Source organism: Pelodiscus sinensis, chromosome 12 (assembly GCF_049634645.1).
Source record: "Pelodiscus sinensis isolate JC-2024 chromosome 12, ASM4963464v1, whole genome shotgun sequence".
Taxonomy (NCBI): Eukaryota; Metazoa; Chordata; order Testudines; family Trionychidae; genus Pelodiscus; species Pelodiscus sinensis.
In genome coordinates, this window is record NC_134722.1 from 2,758,398 (window position 1) to 2,780,400 (window position 22,003).

At 44.9% G+C, this 22,003-nt stretch overlaps 1 protein-coding gene across 6 annotated transcripts in view; it reads left to right on the forward strand.

The window, feature by feature from the left end:
• The first annotated feature begins 333 nt into the window (after window positions 1-333).
• The window catches only part of ANKRD11 (ankyrin repeat domain containing 11), a 248,330-nt gene continuing 226,660 nt past the window's right edge, over window positions 334-22,003 (forward strand). For 3 of the 6 annotated variants that reach the window (XM_075939839.1, XM_075939842.1, XM_075939838.1), the window contains exon 1: window positions 335-669. The gene's annotated coding sequence lies outside the window, so the exon portion shown is untranslated. Of the gene's footprint in view, window positions 670-12,561; window positions 12,738-22,003 lie in introns of all 6 variants that reach the window. The other 3 variants (XR_012906623.1, XM_075939844.1, XM_075939840.1) reach the window with 2 other exon arrangements.

The following is a 22,003-nucleotide window of genomic DNA, read 5'->3' on the forward strand; positions in this document are numbered from 1 at the left end:
CCGCTCTCCGGCGGGGCCCGCAGTGGTCGAGCCCAGCGCGCCCGACCTCCCCCGCTGCGGGCGGTCTCTAAGCAACCCCGGCCATGACCCTTCACCTTATTCCCCAGAGACAGCCAATCAGGTGCCTAAACGTCATGCGACGGTGCCCAATCCGATTTGCCCGCCCCTGGCGTCAGCACGCTTCACATCAGGCTCCGGCTCGCGCCGGCGCGCTGCGGCGACGGTTTCTTCCGTTGACGCCACGCGCGGCGCGCCTGTGTCAGCGCGTGCGGGACTTTCCCTGCCGGAGCCAGCCAATGGGGCGGCGCGATGCGGCGGGCCAATGGGCAGGCGCGTCTCAGCGGCGGGTGGGAGCGAGGCAGGCAGCGCTGGCGAGCCGGGGGCCGGAGCCGCCGCGGGAGGAAGGAGCTTGGCGGGCCATGGAGCGCAGGGCCAGGAGGCGCCGCCGCGACAGCCGCAGCCCCGAGCACTAGAGCGGCCGCCGCCGCCGGGTCCCGACCGAGCCGCCCGCGCTTCCCCGCGCCGGGGCCGCCGCCGGGCGGGTCCCGAGCCCCCTTCCCGGCCGCCGCCTCCTCTATGCGGCGGGGCTGGAGGAGCCGGAGGCCGCGCTCGCCCGGGGGACGGAGCGTGAGGAGGGGCCGAGCCCTGCGCGCCCAGCACGGACCTCGGGTGAGGAGCGGGGAGGCTCAGGGGGGGGGGCGCGTGCGGGTATGGGGGGCAGCCCCGCTGTGGGGGAGGGGGCGGGCGCGTGCGGGTATGGGGGGCAGCCCCGCTGTGGGGGAGGGGGCGGGCGCGTGCGGGTATGGGGGGCAGCCCCGCTGTGGGGGAGGGGGCGGGCGCGTGCGGGTATGGGGGGCAGCCCCGCTGTGGGGGAGGGGGCGGGCGCGTGCGGGTATGGGGGGCAGCCCCGCTGTGGGGGAGGGGGGCGGGCGCGTGCGGGTATGGGGGGCAGCCCCGCTGTGGGGGAGGGGGGCGGGCGCGTGCGGGTATGGGGGGCAGCCCCGCTGTGGGGGAGGGGGGCGGGCGCGTGCGGGTATGGGGGGCAGCCCCGCTGTGGGGGAGGGGGGCGGGCGCGTGCGGGTATGGGGGGCAGCCCCGCTGTGGGGGAGGGGGGCGGGCGCGTGCGGGTATGGGGGGCAGCCCCGCTGTGGGGGAGGGGGGCGGGCGCGTGCGGGTATGGGGGGCAGCCCCGCTGTGGGGGAGGGGGGCGGGCGCGTGCGGGTATGGGGGGCAGCCCCGCTGTGGGGGAGGGGGGCGGGCGCGTGCGGGTATGGGGGGCAGCCCCGCTGTGGGGGAGGGGGGCGGGCGCGTGCGGGTATGGGGGGCGGCCCCGCTGTGGGGGAGGGGGCGGGCGCGTGCAGGTATGGGGGGCGGCCCCGCTGTGGGGGAGGGGGCGGGCGCGTGCAGGTGTGGGGGGCGGCCTCGCTGTGGGGGAGGGGACGGGCGCGTGCAGGCATGGGGGGGCAGCCCCGCTGTGGGGGAGGGGGCGGGCGCGTGCAGGCATGGGGGGGCAGCCCCGCTGTGGGGGAGGGGGCGGGCGCGTGCAGGTATGGGGGGCAGCCCCATGCTCGGTTAGGGAGCAGCCTCTCGATAGTAGAGGGGCGCGTACGTGTCTGGGGATGGGAGTAGCTTCTTGCTAGGGGAGGAGGGCGCGTGTGTACATGGAGGTGGGGGCAGCCCCTCGGTCGGGGAGGGGGAACGTGCGTGTCTGAGGGGGAGGAGAACACCTCTATGGGAGAGGAGGCATGTGTGAGGGAGTGGGGGCAGCCCCTCGTTGGGGGAGGTGGTGGCAGGGTTGTCTGGGGGTGAGAGCAGCAGCATTTGCTACAAAAACAACATGAAAAGTTGTCTGAAATGGTAATTTCCGTTTCCCATTTCATCATCTCTGGGTAGGCGTTAGCTCTGTTAGCTCTGTGCGTGCAGAGGGGGAAGCCGATCTGCCTGAAGCTGGCTGATCTGCATTTATTTATTTATTTTCCTGTTTTAATCTCTAAACTGCTCAGTATTTTTCTCCTTAGAAAAAAAGCCTTTGTGCACTGGGGGAAGGGCTGCACTCCATCCTTGTCCCTTAGCAAAAAAACAGCTGCACTTCTCCAGTTCAGAATTTACACCCCCCCCTCAGTTCAGTAGATTGATTGCATGTTTATAAAGGCAAATTGTGTCTCTTCCCCCTCCAAGAAGCCTGGAGGAGCTGAGCCCTCCAATGCCCTCTGCCCTTTCCCAGAGAGAGCAGCTGTTTTTTGTGAGGGGTGTGTGTGTGGATTGAAAATCACCCTGTTCATTGAGATACAAGAGCTGGTTTGTTTACAGATTGGCTTCTACTCTAAGGTTGTAGATCTGTTTTGATATCTAGTTGCAGGAAAGGCCCCCTTCCCCATGGTTTTGTACACAAAATGCTTGCTTACAACCAGGAACCTGGCACTAAAGATGTTGAAAATGATCTCAATCAGTATCTTTAAAACAAAATTAATATTCTGAGATGACTCCAGAAATTGGACATAGATAGGGTCATTTTGTTAGGCAAAGATGTTGAAGGGACACTGTCACCTTGAAAATCATATTTGTCTGAATATTTAGTAACTTGAAACTTCTGAGATTACTATAACTGAAGATTGTGGGTTAAATAGTTTTCTCTGTTTTTAGTCAGCTTGATACAGTTTTGTATATAGTCAAATTAATTGTTTCCCATGATCTTCCTTTTCTGGGGAAAAAAATGGAGTAATCAACTGGGGGAGTACAGCCCTTGTGCACTGTAAAAAGTTTTAAAAATGTAATTGGCATAATTTGTGTTCAATAAGGAACTAGATTTTTTTTGTCATTAGTTAATTTAAGATAATAAATTGATTCTGTCCCTTTAAAATTGGAGAGGAGTAACAAAATAATGGTGTACAGTGGGAAACTTTGGAATGGTCATGGTGGAATACTGTACAAATGTATAATTGCTGCAGAAAAACTGAAATATGATCCATGTTTGATCCCTTTCCATGTCTGAATAGAGAAATTCTTAAGCATATTGTTTGATATGCTAATGAAACATCAGTGTTGAAGTGGTATGACCTGTTTTGTTCTGTGGGAAGGATTCAGTCAGTGGTAGAGCTTTCTGTAGCATAGTTTGTATTTTTGTGTGGGAGGTTTTGTGAAACTTTACCTATTTAGGGCCATGCAGATGCTGATTACTTTTAGTAGTGAATGATGTAGGAGGTCTAGGAATTTAAATACTGGCTGCATTGCTATATTAGTGGTGCTGCAGGTGTTTTGTGTTTTTACAAATCACTCAAGTGCTTTTGTTCTGTTCTGAGGCACTTTTTAAAAATCTAAATGGTTGTTCTCATTTTCATCTTATTATCTAAATGTGATCCAAATCATTAACTGAATTTTTGCTGTGTCCAAATGGATTTGAGTTTTTGGTGTCAGTGAAGTTAGAAATATTCAGTTGTGAATCTCAAACTCAGTATTCATATGCTTGTATTTTCCACTTATGCACCTCTTTCTATTTTCATAATATTATAATTATGTATGTTTTGTGTTTTTACTTTGAGGGGTTGTTGGTATGTTGGCTGTGTTTGAGAGGATTGGTGAGAAGGAAATACAAAATGCAGTTGTTACGGTGCTGGCCTTTGTGCAATTTTTCTCTTTCCTATATATTTTGTAGCACCTAGGGATGTTTGATATCTGGTAATTGAATAGTTGTGTAACTGCATGAAATCTGCAATCCGTGTGCTCCTGGTTCACGCTGCTGCCTCTATCCGCTGTCCTCACAGACTGGCTGCCTGCCACCCTGCAGGGTGTGGTGTGGGGTGGAAGCAGCCCCTGTCCATGGCGGGGCGGGGGGGGGCAGTCTGAGCTCCAGTTGCCACAGTCAGTGGTAGCAGCCCCTGGTCATGGGGGTCCGAGCTCCCAATGGACAGAGGCTGTGCCACATTTCCTGGAGCAACCTCTGTCCATGGCAAGCTTAGAGGCAGCTAGTGGGGTTGGGGTGGAGAAATGCGAGTACTCAACAAGATTAATTTATAAGCCTAGGCTTATTGGTTAATCGTTTAGTCAGCTACTCATTGACATCCCTTATGCTGTCAGGTATTCTCTTACAGCCTAAGGTACTTCCTTATGCTGTTCCATACAGCAAGCAAATGTTTCTCTGGGTCAGTGTAGACTAGTCCTGTTGACCATACTGCATCAGCATTTGCTCCCTCAGTATACCAAATGGACTACTTACAATCGGTGGTGATGAATTTAACTGTGTAATTATAAAATGAATGAAAAATGACATTTTGTCTGTCAATATGTTGAGAAAAAGGGTACTAAGAATATTTTTTCTGTGTTTACTCCATTTTGATTCCTTTAAGGCTTGGCAATTTTCAGATGAAGGCTCAAAAACATAGGATTTTTGTCTCTTTATATCATTATGGCATAGCAATAATTTACATATGTAAGTGTTGTAATAGGATGGTTTGAGACTGCTAGGTTTTACTGACCACTAATTTACATTTTGATGCTTCCATTGAAATGTTACATGAATTTCTTTAAAGCCACGGAATAACTGAAGAAAATTAGAAAAAGATCCATGTTCAGCGTTACTGTATTTATTTAAAATTGCATTTACATCATATGTGTATTCTCAAGGGTATAAAAATAAAATTTATTTTAGGAATGGGGGGTTCCTCTTATTCTGCTTGTTCAATAAAAAATAAAAGTTCTAATGACTATGGAATTTTTTTTAAAGAAGGTGTAAAAGTCAAAGGACTTTGATTCTGGGGATGTCTTTTGTAACATTCTCAGCTGATAGCTCTCTGTTTAAGAGCATTTCCCTCTCTCCTGTGCAAACAAGTTGAATTTCAGGTATACCATGATGTACTGCAGTATACGATTATAACTGTCCTTTGGTGCTGCAATACTGTGGTGATAGATTGTTTTAAAAGTGCTTGACAGGTACCAATACATCCCAGAAAAGCAAATCCAATATGTTTTGAAATAGTTAGGTGGTAATTATTCTAATTTTATATTTATTGGCTGCTTTATTTCTTCATTTTATTTAGTTGGTGAGAATGCAGTAAAGGCAGCTTGAATGTAATGCTCATATATGGTAGCAGCAATAGCTATTACACCTGTTGTATGAGATTAAGGAGAGAGATTAATGTTTTCCTAGTAAAGGTTGGGTTTACTGTTTATAATAAAACTTGATTTTTTTTTTTTTTTTACTTTGGCTCTAATTTCACTTAGTTTAAAAAAATCTGTTAGAAATTTTACAGGGGCAAGTTTATATGTTGCTTTTAAATATGTTCTTATACTATAAACCTGAGCATGGGCATGCCATTTCTCTATTTGGAACTACACACCTCTTAAGGCAGGCAAATTTGGCCCGCCAAGCCATTTGATCCAGCCCACGGCCCCCCTGCCTTGCCCCCACCCTTAGGCCAGTTGAGATCCAGGGTTGGGGGAGTGTGTGTAGTCATTCACTGTTCAAAGCAGCTGGTGTCTCCTTTCCCTCTCCAGGGGTGTGTGGCACCCAGAGGGAACTACCAGCCATTTTGAACAGCAAATGACTGCACGCACTCCCCCACCCCCAGGTCTTGACTGGCCTAGGGGTGGGGTAGCGCACAAAGTTTCCTCCACCTGACAGGGGTGCATGGTGCCTAGAGAGAACTACCCCTTTCCCCGGAGGCCCTGCCCTTTTGGGGCAGAGCTGGCCAAGGGCCACATATCAAAAGTCCTGAAGTGTCTCCCCTGCAAAAATTACTTGACCTTAACAAAGGGGTGGGCAAGTATTATACTTGTGTGCCATTGGTGCAGGGTAGTGAGAAATCTTGTGCTTGAATTACTCTATCACCGGCATACAGTGTACAAAGTAGATTTATACAGCCGTGGCTTATTAAAAACCCCTTAATCTGAATTTTCTATTTTACTTTGCAATATGCAGTAGGTTACAAGGATGGAAATCAGTTCATGCCAGAGGTCAGAGTTTATGCTGTTTAACTTTAACAGTACCTTGCATTTTTTTTATTTTTATAAAGTTTCTAGAGAAAATAACATCACTTTCAAGTATCTTCCCTTGTGAAATTAAGACAATTGCAATCTTAATTTCAGGTTATTGAAGCCTATTGCCTGGTAATATATCAATTCATCTTGTAGGCCTTACTATCAGAGATTGAACCTTCCTGGTTTGGCACCCTTCGAACCTGATAGCCAGCTCCTAACTACCAACCCCCCTGCTGCTGGCTCAGCTGCACTCTTGGCTTCGGCTGGGCTCTGAGTCTCTGGTTCTGCTGCCACTGGACTCCTAGTTGGCCCCCCACTTCCAGCTGCCAGGGTTCTCAGGTCCAGCAACATCCATGGTCCTTTTGGACTATGGATGCTGCTTGGACCACTGTGTCCCAGATTAGAGATGCTCAGTCTGTAGTTGGGACCCAGTTTTAAGTGGTGTCCACTTTTAAGACATACAGTGAATCTTTACAAACAAACAAAAGAAATAGTCACTTGAATGCTAATAGAATAGGGAAGCCCATCTAAAACACTCTGCTCAAGCATGTTCCTTTAGTTTCTGCAGCTTCCACTGCCTGAATGAGCTGTCTCCAAATTTCCTCAAGTTTTACCCTGCAAGTAGGATGCTAATCCCATAAAAGATCCTGACCTCTTAACTGATAAGTGCTGCTTCATTTATTTGAGCAAAATATTTTTAAAGACGGTGTTAAGTTTTGTGGCTCCAAGAGTTACAGTTCTCTCTCTCTCTCAGAATATTTTGCTTTGATCTGATGGCTTTCAAGATTGATTTCCCATCATTGAGATCCATTAAGACTGCTACAGTGGCACCATCAGACTGTTTTCTTTTTTCCTGAGTGCTTGGGATGCTTGTGTCTGTTTGTATTTTTTTAAATAACTAAGATGAGTAATTTGTGAAGGAGAGAAAAAATTCAGTCATTGGTATCAGGATCTTCTGTTTATAAGAATCTTGTAAATCTCTGATTTCCTGTCTCTTCTGTTCTCTGAAATTTCCTAGAGATTTAGGAAAGGGTGAGGGCAAGCTATCCAGCAGTCCCAAAAGTGGAGATGCTTGGAAATTTACAAAAAGTTCAGCTACAGGTTAGGGATGTTAAAGACTAGTATTTGCTTATTGGATAGTCTGACCAGTCGATTTCTCTGCCCCCCCCCCCCTTGCTGCTTTATATGAGAGGCAGCAAAGCGGGAGGAGGGGGTACCTTGAAGTGGCAGTGCTGCCTAAGGCTGGGGACACTTGTACATTTCAAAACAAGCACCTGTGTGCAGCCCGGAGGCAGCAAGACTTCTGGCTGGCCCCAAGAGTTCGCATTCCTCCTTTGAAATGTACAAGAGCCCCATCAGCAGGAATGCAGAAGTGCCTATCGACTAGTCAAGTAGTCAATGGAAATTCCATTGACTAGTCGATTAATCACATTTTAACATCCCTACTACAGGTTGAACCTCTAAAATCTGGGACTCTTTGGTCTGGTAACATCTGTGGACCACAAGTATTGTTGGACCAGTGAGCCCTAGCTGGCCAGGTTCAGAAGCATAGCCAAAGCTACAGTGGACCCAGCATGGTAGAGAATACAGCCATGGCCAGGCTTGATGGGAAGGAGTGAAGCCCCAGCCAGGGCTGAGGTAGCAAGGCTGGCAGTGGCTGAGTGGGGCTGGCACAGTGGGGAGCTCAGCCTTGGTCAGAGTGGGAAGCACAGCCTCATTCCCAGCTGGCAAATTGCAGGAGCGCATGTATAAGAGCCCCAGTGGTGCTCTTGTACATTTCAAAAGGAAGGCCAGCAGGGAGTGCAGGGCCAGCAGGGGACTGAGTCCCTGCAATGCATGAGCCTTTGAAATGTACAAGAGTCCCAGCAGTGCTCTTGTACATTTCAAAAGCAGAATTGCAGCAGAATCAGTGTGAGCCGAGACTTCTTCAGTCCCCGCTCGCACCGTTTCCCACTGTGCCTCTACCTCCTCTGCCCCCCACAAAGACAGTGCTGCAGGGAACCAGCTCCTGCTCCCCCCTTTGCTTCCTCTCTTTGATGAGACCACACTCTTCTCTCTTTCATACTCTTACAGGTTTCCATATTGGGCTCTGTATGTGACACTTTTCTATTTCATCATGTGTCCTTCCATATTTTTCAAATATAAGTTGCTGATATTCTTTCTAATGAGGTTAGCAAGTTGAATTTTTAGTGTGATAATTCTTTGAGCGCCTATAAGGAGCTTTGTCCAGCACATATAACAAAATAGATTGGGAAGAGCCAGCCAGTATATGCTGTCAGTTGAGAAGGTCTCTGGACTCATTTAGTCACTATATTCCCTCTCTGTTTTTGATGCTATCGCTGATTCACAAGCTCTCACGAATAGGAAACACTGGCCCAGGCTTTTGTTTGTTCTCACAGCTTTGATAATATTCGAGTACAAACTCTAAACAATTTTCCTTAGAAAAATGGATCAGTTTCTGCTTAGTCATGGTCTGTCTTTATAAGTTCATGTGACCAAGTCTGTAATTGTTGTACTTGGTGAACTAACAAGTGTGAGCAGAGGCCAAAAGTACAGTGAGTTTAGGTTTAGAATTTAACAGATGCTGTCCCATGTAAATGAACTGTGCAAGTAGTCCTTTATGGCATGGATGAGCAAGGGCTCAGAGTGAATTAGTGTTAGAAATAAGAGTTGGTTATTTTCTAGGTCAGAGTTGAAGTCACTGTCAGGGTAATGATATGAAGCATATTACTGTCTGCATTGTCCCTGCAGTACGGATGTATGTAAGTTCTCAGTTTGCAATACTGCCCTTGACATTCATGTGTTGAATTATCTTCCAGAAGTCTATAGGCAAAATGCAGGACAATATAGCACTTTAAAGACTAACAAGATGGTTTATTAGATGATGAGCTTTCGTGGGCCAGACCCACTTCCTCAGATCAAATAGTGGAAGAAAGTAGTCACAACCATATATACCAAAGGATAGAATTTAAAAAAATGAACAAATATGAAAAGGACAAATCACATTGCAGAACAGAAGGCGGATGCGGGGGGGTGGGAAGGGGGAGGAAGGAAGGTAAGTGGAGGCAGGCTTTCTCCTTATTTTAAGGAAGCCAAACTGTATTCATTCAGTATTTTAAAAATAAGACCTACTCTTCATATCAAATCAGTAGCTTACCTGTCTTTAAATGTAGTGATATTTGGTTTACTAATAATGCAATATTTGATGACATTGAAATTAACTAAATGAATTCTGCATTTAAACTTTCTTGAGATCAGGCCTGTGCAAGGCTGCTGCTTTTTTATATTGGTTAAAAACAGTTTTCTAGTTACTGTCTCCTTGGAAGGAGAGTGGGGTTTATAAATGGAAGTTATCCCAATATGGAGTGGAGAAAACTGACCTTTTCACCAGGGTTGACAGTTTCCTGGGAAAAACTAGTTTAGGACAAGGCACTGGCAAATACTGGTGTAAACCCAGTTGATACTGGGAAAAATAATGCTTATTAGAATAACCTAATTAAAATTATTGAAAAATATTTAGTAATTTGATAATAGTTTTGTATGTAAAATATTGAAAAATGAAATGAATCATGACACAATTTCCTTCAGAAAATACTGAAGCAAATGTATATAGACATTCTTATCAGTATTATATTATGTCTGTTTGTATTATGCCTAGAGTTCTCTCTGGGCTGGGCAGCTGCTTAATAAGCCCTGAGCTGCTCAGGGTTGCGGTGCATGGAGCTGCCATGGTTGAGAGGAGCAAGCATGTAGCTCTCCTAGCCTTGGCATTTCTGCAGCAGCTTCCTGCCTCCTTCTGAATCCTTCACCCCCAGCCACAGCCTTCATTCCTGCATGTGAAACCTCTGTGCCAGCCCTGAGCTCCCTCCAGTATCCTGAACCCTTTGGCCCCACCACAGATTGTCAATGTGCAGAATGAATTTTGTTATGAGCATCAATATGGAAGTGATGTCATCATCTCAATATTAGCCCACATAACAAAATTAATTCTGCACATGGACATAACAAATTGGAGGGAACACTGATTATGCTTCCTGCTGTTTTACTTGTCTGTACAACTGTAAATCAGTCTCCAAATCTATTGCCTTATGTAACCACAATTTGAATATGTAACTAAAACTAAATGCAACGTGATGTGCATTAATGAAGCAGGTTTTAAAATAGTGCCTGGTGCTAGGTGGGCAGGAGCTAGGTGGGCAGGCAGCCCAGCTCAGTTCCAGCTTGTGCTGGGTCCAGGAGCTCAGCCCCCACCCTGGACAGGGGCTGCTGCCTCTGTATCAGAGGCAGCAGTGTGAGGTGACAAGCCGCCAGTCCCTAAGGGGAGCTGGTTTTTAAACTGTCTCGCCTTGCAGACCAGCTCCCACTTGGCACCCCACACTGATATGGAGGCAGCAGCACAGAGTGGCAGAGGGCTCTTTAAGAGTGGAGCCGGAGTGCACTGGCTACTGGCCCCACCCCTGGGGACTATAGAATAGTCGAGTAACCAAAAAGAATTCATGAGGCTAATCAACTATTCAATTAACCGATGTTTAACATCCCTAGTAAAAACCACTTCTGGTAAATATCTGCCATCCCTGCTTTGCTTCCCACCTGATTTAAGAATGGGAATGCTTCTCTTTTCATTTAGACTGCGTTTGACTTACTCCATAAATAGAAAGTGTTAAGGGGCCTCTTGTTTGTGGTGCTTTTCAGACTTTGGAGCCAGGTTGTTAAGCTTCTGTAAGGAGCTGTCATGGGACATTTTATATGCATGTAAGTAATGGAAACAAGAACTCTGAAGGTGTGCCACATTTTTTATAGTGTTGACTGACTTTTTCCAGTATAATCTTATTTAGAAACTAATCTAAATAGTTTTTCATTTAGAGCATCATGAGGCTGTAAAATACTTATCATTAATCATAACTGGTATGTAGATTTGTTTTAAATGGAGTACTTACTACGTATGGGGCAGAGGGGAAGAGATCATTACCCTTTTAAGAAATTAACCACAAATTGTCCCTACATATGATTTGACATTCTATGGAACAGGAGTTTGAAAAGTTAGTAATTTTGAAAATACATTGTATTGAAGAGATTACACTGGAATTTATGATGAGTACAGCTGTTCAGAAAATATTGATTTTTCTGCTGTATGTTTTTTACTGGTAAAACTATGAAATTAGGTATGTGGAAACTTGCATTATTGAATGTAAGATGTTTATATGTTTAATCTAACAAATTACACATGAATAATTTCCAAGTAGCATAATGAGCCCTAATATGAAGTGCAATTAACTGGTCAGTTCAAAGCAACAAGAAGTCTGTCACACTTATGCCCTAATGCCAGACAAAGGTTTGGTCTACACATATAAGTTGCACCAGTAAGAACTTCAGTGTGGACAGGCACCAAATATTAGCAAATACAGTAGACTTCCGATAATCCGGAACCTATGGGACCTAGGTGGTGCCGGATTATCAGATATGCCGGACTATCAGGAGGTACTATAAAATGGTTTTATATATATATATATATATATATATATATATATATATATATATATATATATATATATATATATATATATATATATATATATATATATATATATATATACACACACTGTATACATTATATACTGTATATAAAGTGTTCTTAATCCTTTTTATTGTACATACTGTATACAGTATACTGTAATGTTTTAGTTTTTTTAAGCCTTTTTTACCCTTTTTGCTCAGTTCAGCTGCTGCCGCTGTTACCTTGTGACTCATTTTTTGCCGAAGCTCACTCACTAGGCTCTTGCCATTTTGATGCTGGACTATCAGGCATGCTGGACTATTGGATGCCGGACTATTGGAGTTTTACTGTAGATGATTTTTACAAGTATGCCCTAAAGCAGCAGTGGGCACTCATTTTTGATGGGAGATGCCACTCCAAGAATTTGGAAAGTGGTCAAGAGCCTCACTCTTCCATATTAATGGAGGGAGTGCAGGGTCTGGGATGGATGTTGGGTGCAGAAGGGAACTTGCAATAAGGGATTGGGGTGCAGGGGAAGGTGGGGTCTGGGAGGGAGGGAATTTAGGTGAAGGAGGCACTTACGACCTGTGTTAGGGGACTACAGTGTAGAGGTTTGGGTTGTGACATGCAGCAGGGGACTTGGGTGCAGGAGGAGGTGGATGGGTTTAGATTGTGACCTAGGGAAGGAGGGATTGTGACTTGGGGCAGGAGATGGGGGTTGCAGGGATTTGGGTTGTGACCTGGGGTAGGAGATTGGGGTGCAGGATCTGGGAGGGGATATGGGGATAGGAGAGGAACAGAGAGTTTGGGTTATATGGGGGAGGAGGTTAAAGGGTTGGGGTGCCAGAAGCAGACTCTGGCTCTGAGACTTACCTGCTTGACTCCCAGCCAGCAGCCTTCTCAGACTCCCTGCCTGCCCTGTTCCTGCACTGGCTGCAGGGGCCATGTGGTTTTTGAACAGCTATGAGCCTGGGGAGGGAAGTGCTTCCCTAGCTGTTTGCTGACAACAAGCAGCTCCCATTGGCTGGAAACTAGCCAGTAGGATTGTGTTGGGGGTGGGCGCAGTGTGTGAAGTGACTCCTACCTTTCTCCAGACTCACAGCTGTTCCGAGACCTGCAGCAGCTTCTCTCAGCAGCGTGCCCAGGAGAAGGGAGGCAGAACAGGCAGGGAGTCTGCTGAGTCTCCCCTCTGCATCCACAGGCCAGATCCAGCACCTTATTGGGACGGCTCCGGCCCACGGAGATTATTTTGCCCAGGCCTGCCCTAAAGGTAAATTCATTCAGGCTTTTTTAAGATCAAGATAGACGCAAATTAGAGGCAAAAAGCCTTTATGGAGAGTGTTCTTGTTTGTCAAGGGGATGACAGCTGTGGCAATATCAATATCACATGGAGAGAAACTGTCTCTCAAGTACTCTTTACAGGATCCAGTGTAGTACCCATCTCCACATGGCAACCAATAGATGGTCACTACAGATTGTGGAGTAGTCATCTACTCATAAAAAGGTGCATGGTTTAGTAAGTGGACTGCTGCATTCTGCTCCTGCTTCAGTTTTCAAAGGGACTGTACAGTTGTAGCCTTGTGCAGGGTGTACTGTAGTGAAGACAAATGTGTGGTTAAGAGTAGCAAGGTCTGTGTCTGAGTGAAAAGATGGTTGCAGATGAGAGATTCATCCTGGTCACTGCTGTGTTAAGGCAGTCTGAAAACAGTCCGAGTAACCTTGGTTGCTGAGCGTTCCTGTTCTATTTGCAGTATTCTTTGGCTAATTCCTGCACGCTGCCATTTCTTTTTTTTTTCCAGATTGAACTTGAGGCAGCTTGTCCCCATCCATAATGCTTCTCAACTTGACATTGAGGAAAGTGCTTAACCCTATTGTCTGGGTTGGAGAAGATGGATATAAAGCTGGGTGCCTTTACATTGTCATACCGCTAACTCTCTGCAAAGCTCTGTAGACATCTTGACTAGGAACTCTTGGGGATTGTAGGGTGGTTGTCCACAGCTATCCATTTTTATCTGAGAAAAGAAAAAAGTTCCAAGAACAGCCCCTTCTGCTCCTGCTAGTGTCTTGAGGCCAGTGAATAACACCTTTTGATCAGTAATGTGAGAAAGCTGGTGGGTATAAAAACCTAGAGACAGATTTTCAAATCCATCTAGTGCAGGGCTGGGGAACCTAAGGCCCAGGGACTGGATGCAATCCGCAGATTGCCTGGATCTAGTCCCTGAGGTTCAGGGCTCCTCCCCAGTATTGGAAAGCACATGCTGGTGCTCCAGCCCCTCCTCCACCAATGGAGCACACAGACTCTACTAGCCTGCTTCCCCCCCCCCACCCCCCCAAGGCTTTGGTGCGTGGAATGTGGAGGACATGTCAGTGAGGGTTCTGTCTGTGTACAGCCCCAACTGATTTTCTTGTGGGTCAGTGGCCCCGATCCAAAAAACGTTTCCGACCCATGATTTAGTGGATTTAGACACACAGATTCCATTAATGTTAATGGGAGTTGAGTGTCTAAATCAGAGGTGGATAATAGTTTTTGAAGGTCACGCCAAGATTTTGGGAAGTGGTCAAGGGCTGTACTTTTATGTGGAGAGGCTGCACGGTCTGTGACAGGTTGGGTGCAGAGGGGAGCTCGGGGTGTGGTACTGGGTGTAGGAGAGAGTGTGGGAGGGAGTTTGCATGAATGAGGGCATTATAACATGGGACAGAGGATTGGGGTACAAGGTGTGGAAGGGGGGTGCATGTAGGAGAGGATTCTGATCTGGGGGAGGAATGTAGGAGTGGGTGCAGGATCTAGGAGCAAGTTGTGACTTGGGGAGAGGATGAAGATGCAGAGGGTTTGGATGGTGACCTCGTGCAGGAGCTGGGTGGGGGAATAAGTGCAAGAGAGGATTCTGGCCTGGGGAAAGTGTGTAGAAGGAAATGCAGAGTCTGGGAGGGAGTTGGGATGTGGGATGGATGTGGGGTGCCAACCAGCCGCACTCTTGGGTAGACTTCCCTGCCTGCCAGCAGCCCCACACTGCTCTGTTCCATGTGGCTCTCTGCACTGTGGTGGTAAGGGGAAGTCCTTGCATGCTTGTCCGCAGCAAAATCTTTCAGCTCCCATTGTCTGGAAACTGGCCAGTGGGAGCTGAGAAATAATGCTGCATTGTCCCCACCCGCAACAAAATCTCTCAGCTCCCATTGGCCACTTTGAGAGAGATTTTGGTGGGGGTAGGTACAATGCATGAAGCCTGGCCTGCAGTGCAGAAAGCCATCGGGAACAGGCAGCCACTTTTGCACTGCTCTCTGCCGAATTAAAAGGCTGTATCAGGCTGTATCTGGCTCTGAGCCGTATCTTGTCTGCTCCTGGTCTAAATCCACTATCTGAAGGTGAAGATCATGACATATATTCACAAAGTTCTAGAAGTGATCATTGACCAGTGCAGTTTCTGTGCCACACCCAGTTCTCCACCAGAATGACAAGGTGCAAGGAGATCTAATGCACTTAGACACCATTAGTTGTCTTACCACCTCTTTTCAACAATGTTACTTAGAAATACAACATTGAAAAATAGGTTTATAGGTTAGAAGGGACCAATAATTAATTAGCCTCACTATTAGAAATGTTCATTTTATTTCTTGTCTGAGATTGTTTAGCTTCAGCTTCCAGCCTTTGGATCTTATGGCTTCTTATGCTAGAATAAGGAGGCGTACTGTTTGACATCTCTTTCCAATGTAGATACTTAACGGGCCATGATCAAGTCGCCTTTTAATCTTTTCTTGGATAAACCAAATAGTTTGAGCTCCTTAAATGTCTCCCTATAAGGCATGTTTTGGAAACCTGGAGTCATTCTTTAGTAGCTCTTTTCTGAACCCTTTCCAGTTTGTTAATACTGGACAATAACTGGACAGATCATTGTTCTGTGATAGGATTGCTACAGCTTTTGCTTGTGAAACTTTCTTCAAAGGAAGTATGCGTTCTATCCATCCCGAGGGGTTTTAAAAATACCCACTGATAACAGACCCAGTACTTTCCAGCTTGCCGTTGCCATTCAGCAAGGCCATAGATATAAAGCTCAGCTTTTGGCATAAATTTCTCATCCTACCTCCCTTACTCCAGCAAGCTGATTTGTCCAAAACTCAGATGATTTAGGATTTACATTTACCTTCCTTTGCAGAATATTGCTGTGTCCTACAGGTGTCGATGGCTTGCATTGAATCTGAATAATTATTATTAACCCCAACTGGGGCTTTAGTATTTGCCAGGTCCTTGTTCAGAATGGGGTATTCCTTGAGATGCAGGTGCAGTGCCCTGGTAGAAAACCCAGTCTCCTTGCTGTAGCAATCCCTTTGCTTGGTGGTGTTTCAGGATCCTTCTCAGTCTTTCAGGTCTCTGATAAATTTGAAAGCCTCTCTACCACCCAATGCTGGAAGTAAGAAGGAATTTCATTTCAACACCCCAATCCCAGAGCCCTCCTGACTTTTGGAGTGGTATGTGAGACCCCTCTGCCGTAACTCCTGTTATTTAACTTGTTCTCCCTTATGACTAGCTCTAATACAGAAATATTAGACTGATTCTTAGTGATGGTCCAGTTACTATTTCAGTTAGTCCTCATCCAAGAGAAAATAGTTGCAGGTGGAAGTTAACTTTTGTGGTCTTTTCCAAGTGTGGCTCTTTAAGTCAAATGTTGATTTTTTTTTTTTTTTAAAGAAAATGCATTGATGTGTCCTCCCTTCTGTCCATTAGCTCCTTCCACAATGCCTTTTCCATTATAACTGGTCCCCTGACACTTTTAAGTGTTACCTCTTTCTCTCTCCCTTTGGGACTCTCCTTGTCTCTTTCCTGGTTTGAATTCTCACCCCTCTCTAATTCATTGCCTTTCCATCCTGAAATGATTGCCCATTTTGTCCCCTCGCTACTTTGCACTACTTCTTTGTGGTCATTCTCTGTATCTCTCACCCTTCACCCTAAGGCACAGCTGCATCTTGCAGGAGGGGAGAAGCTAGTAAGAAGCACCTTTGCCTTTATCTCCATCTGGAAAATATGGTGGCTGCTTTGTAGGTGTGTGTTTGTGGCACAACTGCTAAATTGTCTGGGTCCAGTTAGCCATGTGCTTCCACCTCTGCTCCCAGATGGAGCTGCAAGCTGGCCTTGGCTGACCACTTCTGATTGATGTCCATACTCCAGTATCTTCCTTTACATTTTCTCAAACAGCAAGAAAGAATGCTGTTTAAATGATTCTTGATTTTAATTGTTACTTATAGGAAGTTGTAGAAGTGAAACTGACTGGTGTGAGTAACAGAAGAGGCATGAGAGCTGTCAGCAGATCCTTTAAAGCGCCAAATGGTATGGTAGCACTTTATAGACTAGCAGAACACATAGATGGTAGATGTTAGTCTATAAAGTGATACCAGACCATTTGTTGTTTTTTTTCTAAAAGGACTAACTTGGCTATCCCCTGAAGCTCTTCAAAGCTCCATTGCATTTTGCACATTGACTTGACTTCAGTTTACAGTCACTTTCAAACATGCAGACTTACATTTTGCAAAAGTTGATGGGATAAGTTCCCACTTTTGCTAGGATAAGTTTCCTACCTGTTATGGGCAAGTAAGTAAGTGGACTTTTCATTTTAATTAATGTGACAACCGATACTTTGGTGTTACTTGTACTGAATTGTTTCAAGTCTAACACAGCGAATAGAGTAAAAAATTTAAATTATTTTAGCTTAGTATTTTAACTTTGACAATAGATGACTTTGGAAGACAAGTCCCTTGTACATATTTTAGTATTTCTGTGTGACATACTAAACTTCAGTTTGACAGCAGTCTCATAAATGAAGCCTCTAACATGTGGATGGGGAAGCTTAGTAGAGCTCACTGAAGATTAAAATGATATTTCTAAGTGGTGGTTAAATAATTTTCATCAGATGTTATCTTAATGGATGTATATGTGAACTTTTAATGTTGTACAGACGTTTCAGGTCTGTCTTCAGTTCCAAAAAACAACAACAAAACCCAACCAAAAATCAAACATTACCACTGTCCTGTGAACTATTTTCTTGGAAGAGCAAGAGTAGGACTATGATACTATAATCTCAGGCTATGTGATTCCTAAAAATGGAGTGCAATATAGATTTTGACAGGATGCCAGAATATGTTTAATTAGATTTAACTGGAACACTTGTGCCTCCTAAAAGTTGTAGAGTTAGAATTGAATAACTCTAAATTGGACCTCTACCCCCAAGAAATAAATATTTTTAAGTTACTTACTGGAGGAGAATACATTCATTCCTCTAAAATAAGGGCCTGCAGTGATGTTAAAATTTTAGCACGTTTGATTAACAAAACTACAAACCTGCTTCTGGTGTGTGCATTCCTGCTGCTACTGCATGTTTAATCTTCTCTCTTCAGTGGCAGCAATATTGGGGTGCAAGTGTAGACTGACACTGGTAGTATCTGAAGCTCCGTTAGCACTTGTATTTCCACTGCTGGAGATGTTGGAGAAAACTTAGACTAGTTTGAAGTAAGTCTCGATTGTCCTTCCATTGGCTTTACCTTTATGAAGCAATAGGTGTGTTGGTTGAAATGAACAAGAGCCCTGCTCTCTAGTCACTTCAGAGTACTGGAATCTTGTCCATTTCGTCAGAGTGAAACAGAAGAATGGTGTGGTCTGGCACAGCAGACAGCATTCTGGATGGTGTGGTTTATATTGCTCTACTCAGAACTCTGTAGTCCTTGTTTTTGGATGATTTTTTTTCATTACCATAGGCTCCTCGTAGGGTTTACGTCAACCTGCTAACAAATGTGAAAACTGTAAACTTGCTTGTATTCACTAGGGTTTTGTCATGGTACCATGTGTTAGCTAATAATCGGTAAGATAACATACTTTTTCCCCCCCCAGTGGGTTGCACCCTCATGCTGTAAGGATGAGAGCTTGTTCCTTGCAGAAGCTTAGGTGCCATGAAAAGGCCTCTTGTGATGAGGGGGAGCCAGACCTGCTTATATCCACTAACTTGCATGCAGTTTGTGCTCAGCAAAGACTCTACTTGTGAGTTAAATGATGACTCAGGATTCTTCTGCTTGGAGAGGAGAATTGTGTTCTCGGCTTAAAAGTGCGTAGTCTGTGATCATTCATTGGATTTAAATCCTTGTAAATGCAAGATATTTACTTTTTTACATGTTAAAAATACGTTTTTCTTCCTATTGAGCAAAATAGTTTTGTTCCTCTTGTAGCACTGCAGAAAGTAGTTTCAATAGAAGGCAAACCATGGCAGTTACTGGTGGGGTTTTAAGTAGTCCTAGCAACTGCTGCCATAGTGAAGTTTGCAGTTGGATTTTTTGGTAAGTAATCTCTGATAGCTCTTACTTGAGCTGTATCACATCGAGAGGGTTGCGTATGTCTCTGTTTGCAGAGGAAATTGTGGAGGGAGATTTTAGCTGCCAGTTGTTATAGACTGTACTGATTTCAATTACTAAATTCATAGAAATATCTGCAGTGCTGCTGTGGGTCCTGCAGCAAATGATCCTAGGGGAAGGTGGGTGGAGCATGACTGGAAAATATGACTGGATGTTCAAATTTAGTGTTTTTGGTAACCTCCTTTCTACTGCAAAACTACTGTTCCACTCCTCTGGTAGCTTTTAACACAACTTGCATTTTATCACTTACATATGCCTGACAAATGGTTTTTCCATAGATCTAGAAATATAAAATGATACCGCTGACAAATTTCTATTCCTCATAGGGTATTATTACATGCACTGTGTTTAAATCAAACATCAAGGAAGAGAACTTGTGTTAGGGCTATCCTAAGAGCAGTTTTACATGGTGTAGTGTGAATTGTGGATTTCTCTGTACAGTACAATTAAGTCCTGAAGATTCAAGCATTGTTGATTATTTTTTGGAGTTGGGGATGGAGGTGGGCACTAGACAGAAGGAGAGGCTACTCCGTGTATGCGTAGTATGGGTTCAAAGCTGCCAGCCAAAATGCACACATAGGTAGTCAATTAATTGGAAGAAGGGCTTAATGTGTTGCTCTCACTCTTTCTCCCAAAAACTTTGTTCCATGTTTTTTAACAGAAGAGTATGGCTGTTCAGAGGGGAAGAAGGACTTGGCAGGGTAAACAAATTGTGAAATGTATTTGAGAGAGATGCTTAATTACAGCTGGCCTTTTAGACTATAAAGTGGCCCATTAGCATAGCAATCCAGTGGAAGAGAAATTATAAAGTACAGTAAACTTCTGATAATCCGGCACTTTTAGGACCCAGGGGGTGCCGGATTATCAGATATGCTGGACTATCACAAGGGGGGGCTATCAGGGGTCTGGAGTGGGATGGGAGGGGATGCCATCCCAGTCCCCTCATAGCCCCCCCCTTACGATAGTCTGGCTCTGCCCCAGGCATCCCTGATTCAGCTGCTGCTGGTCAGTTTCAGCAGCAGCTGAATCAGGGATGCCTGCAATAGAGCAGCTGGGGTGCTGCTGGGTTGGTCCCGCAGCGCCAAAGGGCGGCGCTATGGCACCAACCCAGCAGCACTCCAGCTGCTCTTGGGGACGCCTGGGACAGAGCAGCTGGGGTACTGCCGGGTTGGTCCCGTAGCGCTGCCCCTCGGGGCTGCGGGACCAACCCGGCAGCACCCCACCTGCTCTTGGGGACGCCTGGGGCAGAGCAGCTGGAGTGTTGCCGGGTTGGTCCCGCAGCCCCGAGGGGCAGCGCTACGAGACCAACCCGGCAGCACCCCAGCTGCTCTGCTCCCAGCTTCCCCGATTCAGCTGCTGGTCAGTTTCAGCCGCAGCTGAATGGGGGAAGTCTGTCTGGCTGCCCCAGCACTTCCGGGTTCCTGATGGTGCCGGACCATCAGGAGTCCCGGAGCACTGGATGCCGGACTAATTGAGTTTTACTGTAGATTGTAAAGTGATCTGTAATCTTGTACATTGGCCTTCTGTATTTGGCATGTACAACAAATGAATTACTTCAGGAAAATGGCTGTGTCTCTCATAAAACTCAAATTCCCGCTATCAGTAAACTTCTTCGTAAACAATGCATCTTGATTTGTTCATAGTTCAGCAGCTATGTTCCTTGGGCGGTCTAAGCAGTGATGTTGGGAAAAGTAAGAATTTCCCCTCACGCTTTTATTTGATGGGGTATTGACCAAGTATTTAACAGCACTGTTCCACTGAACTGTGAATGCTTATTTTACTGAAATATAAAAATGATTTCTAGTTATTAAAATGAATACTGTTGTGCAGGAACATTAAATGAACCCTGTCCAGTTTGAGTTGTAACTAATTAAAACAAGTTATTTCAGTTCAGCCAAATTTGTATATTCTGAGTAGCTTTAAACTCTCAAATTCAAAATGTTTTTTCTGTGATGGAAAGTCATGAAAATTATAGGATTACAGCACCCAAATCATGCGTCTTTATAACCTGTCAAGCAAAAACAGAATAAAACAAAAAACCACCCTCTTCTAAAAAGTGTATGCATTGTCTGAGTGTATGTCAGTTTTGCATATTTTTGTTCCATTCTTAGTTTTTGTCTGGCAGCTTTAAGAATGTTATTCCAAATAGGTAAAATCTTGAAAACACCATGGTTGTCCTCAGTCACACTAATGCATAAACTTTCACCTAACCTTTTGCTTATTGGTGTTGTCATACATGTGTGTAGTTAAGCATTTCAGGAGGAAATGCTTGAAAATGTTCCTGCATTTGCATGTATTGTCATGGAGAATAATTTTCACTTAACTGTAGTTTGCTTTATATTTTCTCCCTGGTTGCTATAGAAACCCAGTCCACTGTGGCATTGACTGCTAACAAGAGCTAGGTTGTATGTTGCTTTTATAATGGAGCTCTGTTAATCATCTGCAGTTTAGTGAGGGAATCATGGAGGAGGTATATTTAATTTATAAAACTGTAAAATGCCCAGATTACTTAAGCACATTAGAGAAAACTAAGTGTTTTTTATACAGCAGTTTAGTACTAAAAATTAACTAGATACCTGAAATGGCTTTGGAATTTTTGAAGCATTTATTTTTACATCAAAACTTGAAAAATTAAATTTTACTTAAATTAATAATTGAATAGCTTAACTAGTAATGTCCTTTGGGAGTGTGGTCCCATTTAATATTCTAATGTTCTGAAACACAGAAGCAAGGCAAAACATTTATTATATCAGTTTAATAAAAACTGACTTTTTATAATAAGTCATTTGTCTTCATTTTGGTGTTACTGCTGTTGGATAAAAATCTTTCCTACCGGAGTAACCTTTGCCTCTGAGAACAGTGCACTTTGTAACATCTAGCAGAGTGATGTTGAAGCAGAAAATCATGGTCATGAAAGAGAAAATGTTTCATTTAATCTAATAACAAAATGGGGCTTGTTGAGGTCACTTCTAGTCTTATTTTGTAACTGCATCAATAGGATTTTGGTTTTAGTTTGCTCCTCTTGCTGCTGACATCCCTGCCACAGTCTATTTTCTGCCACAGCTGCCATTCTCCTGAACTACTCTTACCTTTCCATCTAATTTACTTCTAACAATGAAACCCCAAGCTTAGAAAAAGCAGATGTGG